Source organism: Lagenorhynchus albirostris, chromosome 6 (assembly GCF_949774975.1).
Source record: "Lagenorhynchus albirostris chromosome 6, mLagAlb1.1, whole genome shotgun sequence".
In the NCBI taxonomy this organism is placed as follows: domain Eukaryota; kingdom Metazoa; phylum Chordata; class Mammalia; order Artiodactyla; family Delphinidae; genus Lagenorhynchus; species Lagenorhynchus albirostris.
Genome location: NC_083100.1, coordinates 43,533,256 through 43,543,029, shown reverse-complemented (window position 1 = coordinate 43,543,029; position 9,774 = coordinate 43,533,256). Strand labels below are relative to the sequence as shown.

The window sequence follows — 9,774 nt, the reverse complement described above, 5'->3', positions numbered from 1 at the left end:
TTTAGTGGCATTTAGTGCCTTCACAATGTTGTGCAACCATTACTACCGATCTAGTTCTAGAACATTTTCATCACCCCTGCTCAAAAAGCAGTCACTCCACATTACTCCCTCCCCTAGCCTCTGACAACGGCTAATCTGCCATCTCTATGGATTTGCCTATTCTGGATATTTCACATAAACGGAACCATACAATATGTGTCCTTTTGTGTCTGCTTTCTTTCACATGTAATGTTTTTGAGGATCATCCATGTTGTATCTGTATTTGTTTTGAAGCAACAGGAAGTCAAACAGAGCCTAGTCTGGTCAGTTGGCTGAGTACATACTGTTTGAAAAGAGTTTAAGTGATATTACAAAGCAAATGAGATTAATTTTCCTATGTGCTCATGTCTTGTTTTCTTACCCTTGAATATATAGGTTCTATTTACACTAAAAAACAAAAAAACCCCACACCAAATAAACACCACAATACATTATTACCTATACTCAGAATATAATTATTGCTTGATTACTGCCAAGTAAACTTAGGTTCTCTTTTTCGGGCGTAGGAGTTGGCCAAAGGATGTGATGCTGAAGATGTTACACAGAAACTGACATCCCCCTAATGAAAAATATGAGGTACTGTATCTGAATCCAGATCTTAGGTGACTATAAGGCAAAGTATTCAAGTTACACTTTTGTAGCCTCTCTTTGTAACATCCTCCCTTTTAATTGCCCACTCTCCTAGTTCTCCCATTAAGGTGAAATATCTAGTTAATAATATAAATTCACTCTAAAATATTTATGACTTAATGAATTTAGAAACTAATGAAGATATCCTTGCTTAATTCTACAAATTAATTAACTTTTGATCAATAAGTGGAGAGAGATGTTAAGGGAAGGATCCTTTCTTGTTCTCTCAAATCACACCACATGGACCAGTGTGGTTCTCAAACTTTTTTGTGTCTAAGAATCACTAGGATATTTGTTTTAAAATATAAATTTCTAGACCCCAGAAATTCTGATTCAGTCTGGGTGAGAAGCAGAAATCTCTACTTTCAATAACTATCCTAGGTTGGTGGTCCTCAGACTTTAGTGTGTATCAGAATCACTCTGAGGGCTTGTTAAAACACAGATTTCTGGACCTCAGAATCTAGAGTTTCTGATTCATAGGTCTGGAGTGGGGCCTGAGAGTTTACCTAACAAGATCCCAGGTGATGTTGATGTTGCTGGTTGGGGACCATGTTTTGAGAACCACAGTCTTAGGTGATTCTAAAATAACTGTGCCTTGGCTACATTTGGAACCATACTGATAAACTAATCACAATTCTGCAAATCAAGCTAAGCCTGTATGGCAGCCTGTGATAAAAGGGCTTGGCTTTCACAGGGGTGGAATAAAATAAATCTTTGTCCCTAGCTGTGGAAGCATCAATAATTTTCACAAACAATTTTAATAGGGTACTATTTTAATCTAAAGTATCAGTTAAGGACCTAAAACCAATGCACAAAAAACAATATTTTCTTTTGACTTTCAGGTGTACATACAAAAATTTGTAAATTATTGTTACAGACTTCATTTAAAATAATTTATATATAAAAAAACAACTGAGGACTTCCCTGGTGGTGCAGTAGTTAAGAATCAGCCTGCCAATGCAGGGGACACGGGTTTGAGCCCTGGTCTGGGAAGACCCCACATGCCGCAGAGCAACTAAGCCCACACACCACAACTACTGAGCCTGCGCCCTAGAGCCCGCGAGCCACAAATACTGAGCCAGTGTGCTGCAACTACTGAAGCCCATGTGCCTAGAGCCCCTGCTCCGCAACAAGAGAAGCCACCGCAATGAGAAGCCTGCGCACCACAAAGAAGAGTAGCCCCGGCTAGCCGCAACTAGAGAAAGCCCGCGCGCAGCGACAAAGACCCAACACAGCCAAAACTAAATAAAATTAAAAAAAAACAAAAAACAAAAAACTGAAGCACTTAAGAAAATCACTGTTTAATGGCTTGGGGTTTCGATAGAAAACTGATTCAGGGGTACAGCCTACTGGATAATTCTGAGATTGCAAAGGAAAAAATTGTCATGGGAGTTTTAACATTTAATATCGTTCTTTTATGTATTAATTTCTTTCCATGTTTCTTTATAAGGATGGTATAATGGAAACATCATGGACTTTGGAGGTTCAAGATCTTTCTTTGCCTTGTGACTTTCCTTGCTATATGACCTTGGGCAAGTTACTCAAGCTTCAGGTTCCTACACTGTATAATGGGGTAACACAATAATTACTAGCCAGCAGAGCTATTATGATAATTAGGAAATAAAACATTTAAATTTCCAGCATAATGTTGGACTTATTGCAGAAACTATGTCCTTTACATACACACACACACACACACACACACACACACACACACATACCAACAAACATAAAAGAAAAAAAACTCTGTTTCTGACCTTTCTATACATGTTCCCTAAACTTAATTCTGCTTTGAAGCAACATTTACCAGCACATGTGGGGACTCCATGTTGGTGTTCCTCTGCATTTTGACTTCTGATAGTTCTATGCTTTAAGTTCTATGAGTTAGGGAAAACCAGGCAGTGGAAGAGCCTCATCACCTTTTGCTGGTATTAAAACTTAATGATGAGGCTTCCCCGGTGGCGCAGTGGTTGAGAGTAAGCCTGCCAATGCAGGGGACACGGGTTCGTGCCCCGGTCCAGGAAGATCCCACATGCCGCGGAGCGGCTGGGCCAGTGAGCCATGGCCGCTGAGCCTGCGCGTCTGGAGCCTGTGCTCCGCAACGGGAGAGGCCACAACAGTGAGAGGCCTGCGTACCGCAAAAAAACAAAAAACAAAAACCAAAAAACTTAATGATGGAGGGCCGTGCCATGGCCCGAAAGGCGGCTGGGAGGCCGCCAGAGGAAACACTGTCGCTCTGGAAACTGGAGCAAGCCCTGTTAAAGACCCTTGTCGTGTTCCGGGACACGGAGGCGTGGCAACGAGACCCCGCCTTTTCAGGCCTGCAGAGGGTCGGGGCGTGGACGTGTCCTTTGTGAAGGGCGACGGTGTCAGCGCCTGTGCCTCCCTGGTGGTGCTCAGCTACCCTGTGCTCGAGGTGATGTATGAGGACTGTCGCATGGTGAGCCTGACAGGCCCCTGTGTGTCAGGCTTCCTGGCCTTCCAAGAGGTGCCCTTCCTGGTGGACGTGGTACAGTGGCTGTGGCAGAAGGAGCCCCGCCTCATGCCCCAGGTCCTTTTTGTGGATGGAAATGGGGTGCTCCACCACCGAGGCTTTGGGGTGGCCTGCCACCTTGGTGTCCTCACATACCTGTCCAGCATCGGGGTGGCTAAGAAACTCCTGCAGGTGGACGGGCTGGAGAACAACGCTCTGCACAAGGAGAAGATACGGCTCCTGAGGCTGGAGGAGACTCATTTCCTCTGATGGGAGATTCTGGGACCATCCTGGGCATGGCGCTGAAGAGCCATGACCACAGCACCAAGCCCCTCTATGTCTCTGTGGGCCACAAAATGAGCCTGAAGGCAGCCGTGCGCCTGAGCCATGGCTGCTGCAAGTTTCAGATCCTGGAGCCCCTGCACCAGGCTGACATCTGCTCCCCAGACTACATCCGCAGGACCCTGGGAGTCCAAGGGGCCCCTGCTTTGCGGCTGAAAGGAGCAAGAAGGCACAGAGGCCAAAGCCGTGCCCCCAGGGAGTCTCAGAAGAGCCCGCAGATTTAGAAATTATCCATTGACTTTCTGCCATGGGGCTTGAGAGTTCGTCCCCTCTCACATAGCCTCTCATACACTTTCCTTCCACCCATCTTCTCATTTTCATTGAATCAGAATTCAATGTCTGCGTTATTCTTTCTTTGCACATACTACTCAAAGCTGAGTAATGTAATGTGATTACATCTCCTTTTTTGTACAACCTCTTATTTTTCCTGCACTTGATAACTGCCTCATGTTTTGGGTTTGGTTTATTTTCTCTGTATCCATTCCTTATTCCAAAACCCTGAAATGGAAATATAAATTGGTACATTAAAAGCATCAGGCCATCTTGAATTTATTTTTTCTCAGAGCCTGTGGTAGCCAGCTTCCAAGATGGCCTCCTGGGGCTGGTGTAGCCCTATGGCCACACTGAACCTGGTCCATCTGTATGACCAATGGAGGTGTGGGTGTGTGAGGGTGTGTCACTTCTGATACTAAGCCTAAAACACATTGGGAATTTTGTCTGGATGGTGCCCCCTTCTTCTCTCTCTCCCCTCATCATTCAGTTTGAGAGAAGTCAGCTGCTGTGTTGTAAACTGCTCTGTGAAGTCCACATGGCAGAGAACTGAGCCCACCTGCCAGTCACCATGTGAGGGAGTCATCTTGGACAGCCTCCAGCCCTGCTCAAGTCTTTAGATGCCCCCAGCCCTGGCTGTCATCTGACTGCAACCTCAGGAGAGACCCTGGGACAGAACCACCTAGCGAGTCTGCTTTCAGGTTCCTATCTCACAGTTTCCGAGTATCTCACCTTTGTTCTGGAATAATATTTTTATGCAGCAGAACATAACTAATACAGAGCCACTCCTCCCATAAAAACAAACAAACAAAAACCTTAATGATGAAATGAAGCATCTCAGCTAAATACTTTCCAGTAAAAAAATTGTTTAAGTAGAAACCATACTCAGTGCCTTCAGTCAATTAATTCCCTCTGTTCATTCTCAGAGAAGACACTTATAAATTGATCCTTATCTAAGATAAACAACAGAAAATGAGATCACATTAATGTCAAGGCCCAAATTGTGATGTTTCTGGACATGCTTAGGAACTCACATCTTGAGTTCTTCAAATCTCCCTGTGATTCGTGGAGTGTCCATGGTGGTCTCAAGTGTGCTTGGAAATGGGTTCACTCATGTTTTCAGCTCTGGCTTCCTGGTCAAGCAATCCAGAGTTGTGATTCAGTGATCTCCTGTTGGGCCCAGGGATCTGCATTAAAAGAAGTACTCCTGGAGATTCTGAAGAAAGGCATCCTTTTTTTTTTTTTTAACATCTTTATTGGAGTATAATTGCTTTACAGTGGTGTGTTAGTTTCTGCTGTATAACAGTGAATCAGCTATATGTATACATATATCCCCATATCCCCTCCCTCTTGCATCTCCCTCCCACCCTCCCTATCCCACCCCTCTAGGTGGTCACAAAGCAACAAACTGATCTCCCTGTGCTATGCGGCTGCTTCCCACTAGCTATCTATTTTACATTTGGTAGTGTATATATGTCCATGCCACTCTCTCACTTCTTCCCAGCTTACCCTTCCCTCTCCCCGTGTCCTCAAGTCCATTCTCTACATTTGCATCTTTATTCCTGTCCTGCCCCTAGGTTCTTCAGAACCTTTTTTTTTACATTCCATATATATGTGTTAGCATACGGTATTTGTTTTTCTCTTTCTGACTTACTTCACTCTGTATGACAGACTATAGGTCCATGCACCTCACTACAAATAACTCAATTTCCTTTCTTTTTATGGTTGAGTAATATTCCACTGTATATATGTGTCACATCTTCTTTATCCATTCATCTGTTGATGGACATTTAGGTTGCTTCCATGTCCTGGCTATTGTAAATAGTGCTGAAATGAACATTGTGGTACATGACTCTTTGAATTATGGTTTTCTCAGTAGTGGGATTGCTGGGTCATATGGTAGTTCTATTTTTAGTTTTTTAAGGAACCTCCATACTGTTCTCCGTAGTGGCTGTATCAATTTACATCCCCACCAACAGTGCAAGAGGGTTCCCTTTTCTCCACACCCTCTCCAGCATTTATTGTTTGTAGATTTTTTAATCATGGCCATTCTGACTGGTGTGAGATGATACCTCATTGTAATTTTGATTTGCATTTCTCTAATGATTAGTGATGTTGAGCATCCTTTCATGTGTTTGTTGGCCATCTATATGTCTTCTTTGGAGAAATGTCTATTTAGGTCTTCTGCCCATTTTTGGATTGGGTTGTTTTTTTTTTCATATTGAGCTGCTTGAGCTGCTTGTATATTTTGGAGATTGATCCTTTGTCAGTTGCTTCATTTGAAAATATTTTTTCCCATCTGAGGGTTGTCTTTTCATCTTGTTTATGTTTTCCTTTGCTGTGCAAAATCTTTTAAGCTTCATTAGGTCCCATTTATTTATTTTTGTTTTTATTTCCCTTTCTCTAGGAGGTGGGTCAAAAAGGATCTTGCTGTGATTTATGTCAAAGAGTGTTCTTCCTCTAAGAGTTTTATAGTGTCTGGCCTTACATTTAGGTCTTTAATCCATTTTGAGCTTATTTTTGTGTATGGTGTTAGGGAGTGATCTAATCTCATACTTTTACATGTACCTGTCCAGTTTTCCCAGCACCACTTATTGAAGAGGTGCTGTCCTTTCTCCACTGTACATTCCTGCCTCCTTTATCAAAGATAAGGTGACCATATGTGCATAGGTTTATCTCTGGACTTTCTATCCTGTTCCACTGATCTGTATTTCTGTTTTTGTGCGAGTACCATACTTTCTTGATTACTGTAGCTTTGTAGTATAGTATGAAGTCAGGGAGTCTGGTTCCTCCAGCTCTGTTTTTCTTTCTCAAGATTGCTTTGGCTATTCGTGGTCTTTTGTGTTTCCATAGAAATTTTAAGATTTTTTGTTCTAGTTCTGTGAAAAATGCCATTGGTAGTTTGACAGGGATTGCATTGAATCTGTAGATAGCTTTGGGTAGTATAGTCACTTTCACAATGTTGATTCTTCAATACAAGAACATGGTATATCTCTCCATCTGTTTGTATCATTTTTAATTTCTGTCATCAGTGTCTTATAGTTTTTTGCATACAGGTCTTTTGTCTCCTTAGGTAGGTTTATTCCTAGGTATTTTATTCTTTTGGTTGCAATGGTAAATGGGAGTGTTTCCTTAATTTCTCTTTCAGATTTTTCATCATTAGTGTATAGGAATGCAAGAGATTTCTGTGCATTAATTTTGTATCCTGCTACTTTGCCAAATTCATTGATTAACTCTAGTAGTTTTCTGGTAGCATCTCTGGCAGGATTCTCTATGTATAGTATCACATCATCTGCAAACAGTGACAGTTTTACTTCTTTTCTGATTTGGATTCCTTTTATTTCTTTTTCTTCTCTGATTGCTGTGGTTAAAACTTCCAAAACTATGCTGAATAATAGTGGTGAGAGTGGGCAACCTTGTCTTCTTCCTGATCTTAGTGGAAATGGTTTCAGTTTTTCACCATTGAGAACGATGTTGGCTGTGGGTTTGTCATATATGGCCTCTATTATGTTGAGGTAAGTTCCCACTGTGCCTACTTTCTGGAGGGTTTTGATCGTAAATAGGTGTTGAATTTTGTCAAAAGCTTTTTCTGCATCTATTGAGATGATCATATGGTTTTTATCTTTCAATTTTTGAATATGGTTTATCACATTGATTGATTTGCATACATTGAAGAATCCGTGCATTCCTGGGATAAACCCAATTGATCATGGTGTAGGATCCTTTTAATGTGCTGTTGGATTCTGTTTGCTAGTATTTTGTTGAGAATTTCTGCATGTATGTTCATCAGTGATATGGGCCTGTAGTTTTCTTTTTTTGTGACATCTTTGTCTGGTTTTGGTATCAGTGATGGTGGCCTTGTAGAATGAGTTTTGGAGTGTTCCTCCCTCTGCTATATTTTGGAAGAGTTTGAGAAGGATAGGTGTTAGCTCTTGTCTACATGTTTGATAGAATTCACCAGTGAAGCCATCTGGTCCGGGGCTTTTGTTTGTTGGAAGATTTTTAATCACAGTTTCAATTTCAGTGCTTGTGATTGGTCTGTTTATATTTTCTCTTTCTTCCTGTTTCAGTCTTGGAAGGTTGTACTTTTCTAAGAATTTGTCCATTTCTTCCAGGTTGTTCATTTTATTGGTATATAGTTGCTTGTAGTAATCTCTCATGACCCTTTGTACTTCTGCAGTGTCAGTTGTTACTTTTCCTTTTCATTTCCAATTCTGTTGATTTGAGTCTTCTCCCTTTTTTTCTTGATGAGTCTGGTTAATGGTTTATCAATTTTGTTTATCTTCTCAAAGAACCAGCTTTTAGTTTTATTGATCTTTGCTATCATTTCCTTCATTTCTTTTTCATTTATTTCTGATCTGATCTTTATGATTTCTTTCCTTCTGCTAACTTTGGGGTATTTTTTGTTCTTCTTTCTCTAATTGCTTTAGGTGTAAGGTTAGGTTGTTTATTTGAGATTTTTCTTGTTTCTTGAGGTAGGATTGTATTGCTATAAATTTCCCTCTTAGAACTGCTTTTGCTGCATCCCATAGGTTTTGGGTCATCATGTTTTCATTGTCATTTGTTTCTAGGTATTTTTTGACTTCCTTTTTGATTTCTTCAGTGATCTCTTGGTTATTTAGTAGTGTATTGTTTAGCCTCTATGTGTTTGTAATTTTTACAGTTTTTTTTCCTGTAATTGATATCTAGTCTTATAGTGTTGTGGTCGTAAAAGATACTTGATTCAATAAGGGATCCATTTTTTAACACAGTGTGAAAAAAATCTTGCATTAGGAGCACTGCCCTGAGATCCAGCAGAAATCAGTTGTTCTGCTCCCACTTGCTGTAACTACTTGAATAGAATTAAGCAGTACTCTACATTCAGTGAGAACTCTTCACTGGTTAAGTAGAATATCACTTATAATGGCCAGGGGGCACTGTGGTTCAAGTTAAGTGTCCTTTTGATTCTAGTGTGGCAAACCTCAGTGATTTATGAGGCTCTTGCTACAGTAAAAGACCACTCTTGAAGGGAACACTATTCCTTCCTCCTTATCTGCTGCCCCAGTGTTATAGAGCCAGATTGTTGAAGTTAGCTCGGGATTCAGCACAGAGTGTTGCACAAAGAAGTCATTCAATAAATATGTATTGAATGGAATCCTTGTGGTGCTATACTACCAGTTATATCAATTGATTAGTTTAATTGGAGTTTAATTGGAAGATAAATTTATTTGGCTTTGTAGTCATGACTAAGAAGTCATTCCAAGACTTGGGTTCCCATCCAATGTAGCTCTACTCCAGGTAACTCAGGACTAGGAGTTTGGGGAAGTTTGTGCCCTGATGTGTATTTTCCAGATACAGCTTTGTCTACACACAATTCACTTATGGTAGCTTATCAAAAATCACATTCCATCAACATTCGTAGAGTCAGACTAGGGTTTGGGTGAAGTTCATGTGAAGAGGAAATTTATTAGGACTCCATGTTTTGAGTAATTGTATGGGGATTAGACAGGTACTGTTATTAATGGCCAAGTGTTAGAGAATAGTGTTGGTAGGGTTTCTTTTTACCTTGGGCAATACTTATTAGTGTTCTTAAAGTAATGTGGACTGACTTACACAGGTCACATGATAATTATCCCTTACTCCTAATCAGTAAATATGTATTGCTTCACTCTTGATGGCTCTAAAAAGTCTGTAGGTCATGGATGATAGTGCCTTGTCTTCCAGGGTCACAATAATACAGAATTATTAACTTTTATTTTCTTTCCCAAGTCAGGAATCTGTGAGAGTGATGTCACTCAGATAAACTCTGACTTGGGCTTCCCAAGAACCCATTTGGAAAAATGCTAGCCTACAAAAACTAAGAATGAATTACAAAAAGCAGTTTGATGAAAAAAGGATGGTTTTAATCTATTTAAAAAAAGAGTTTAATAAACTTTCACCATATTCTCCTATTTGCTATGAATTTTAAACCACATACATTTATTACCTACTTTAAATCATTGTTAATAAAGAAATATAATTATAGAGATGTTATTTATAGA

At 40.4% G+C, this 9,774-nt stretch overlaps 1 pseudogene; it reads left to right on the top strand.

Annotated features, from left to right (window-relative positions):
• Positions 1-2,858: 2,858 nt before the first annotated feature.
• On the top strand, positions 2,859-3,822 carry LOC132521716 (endonuclease V-like; annotated as a pseudogene).
• Positions 3,823-9,774: the final 5,952 nt, after the last annotated feature.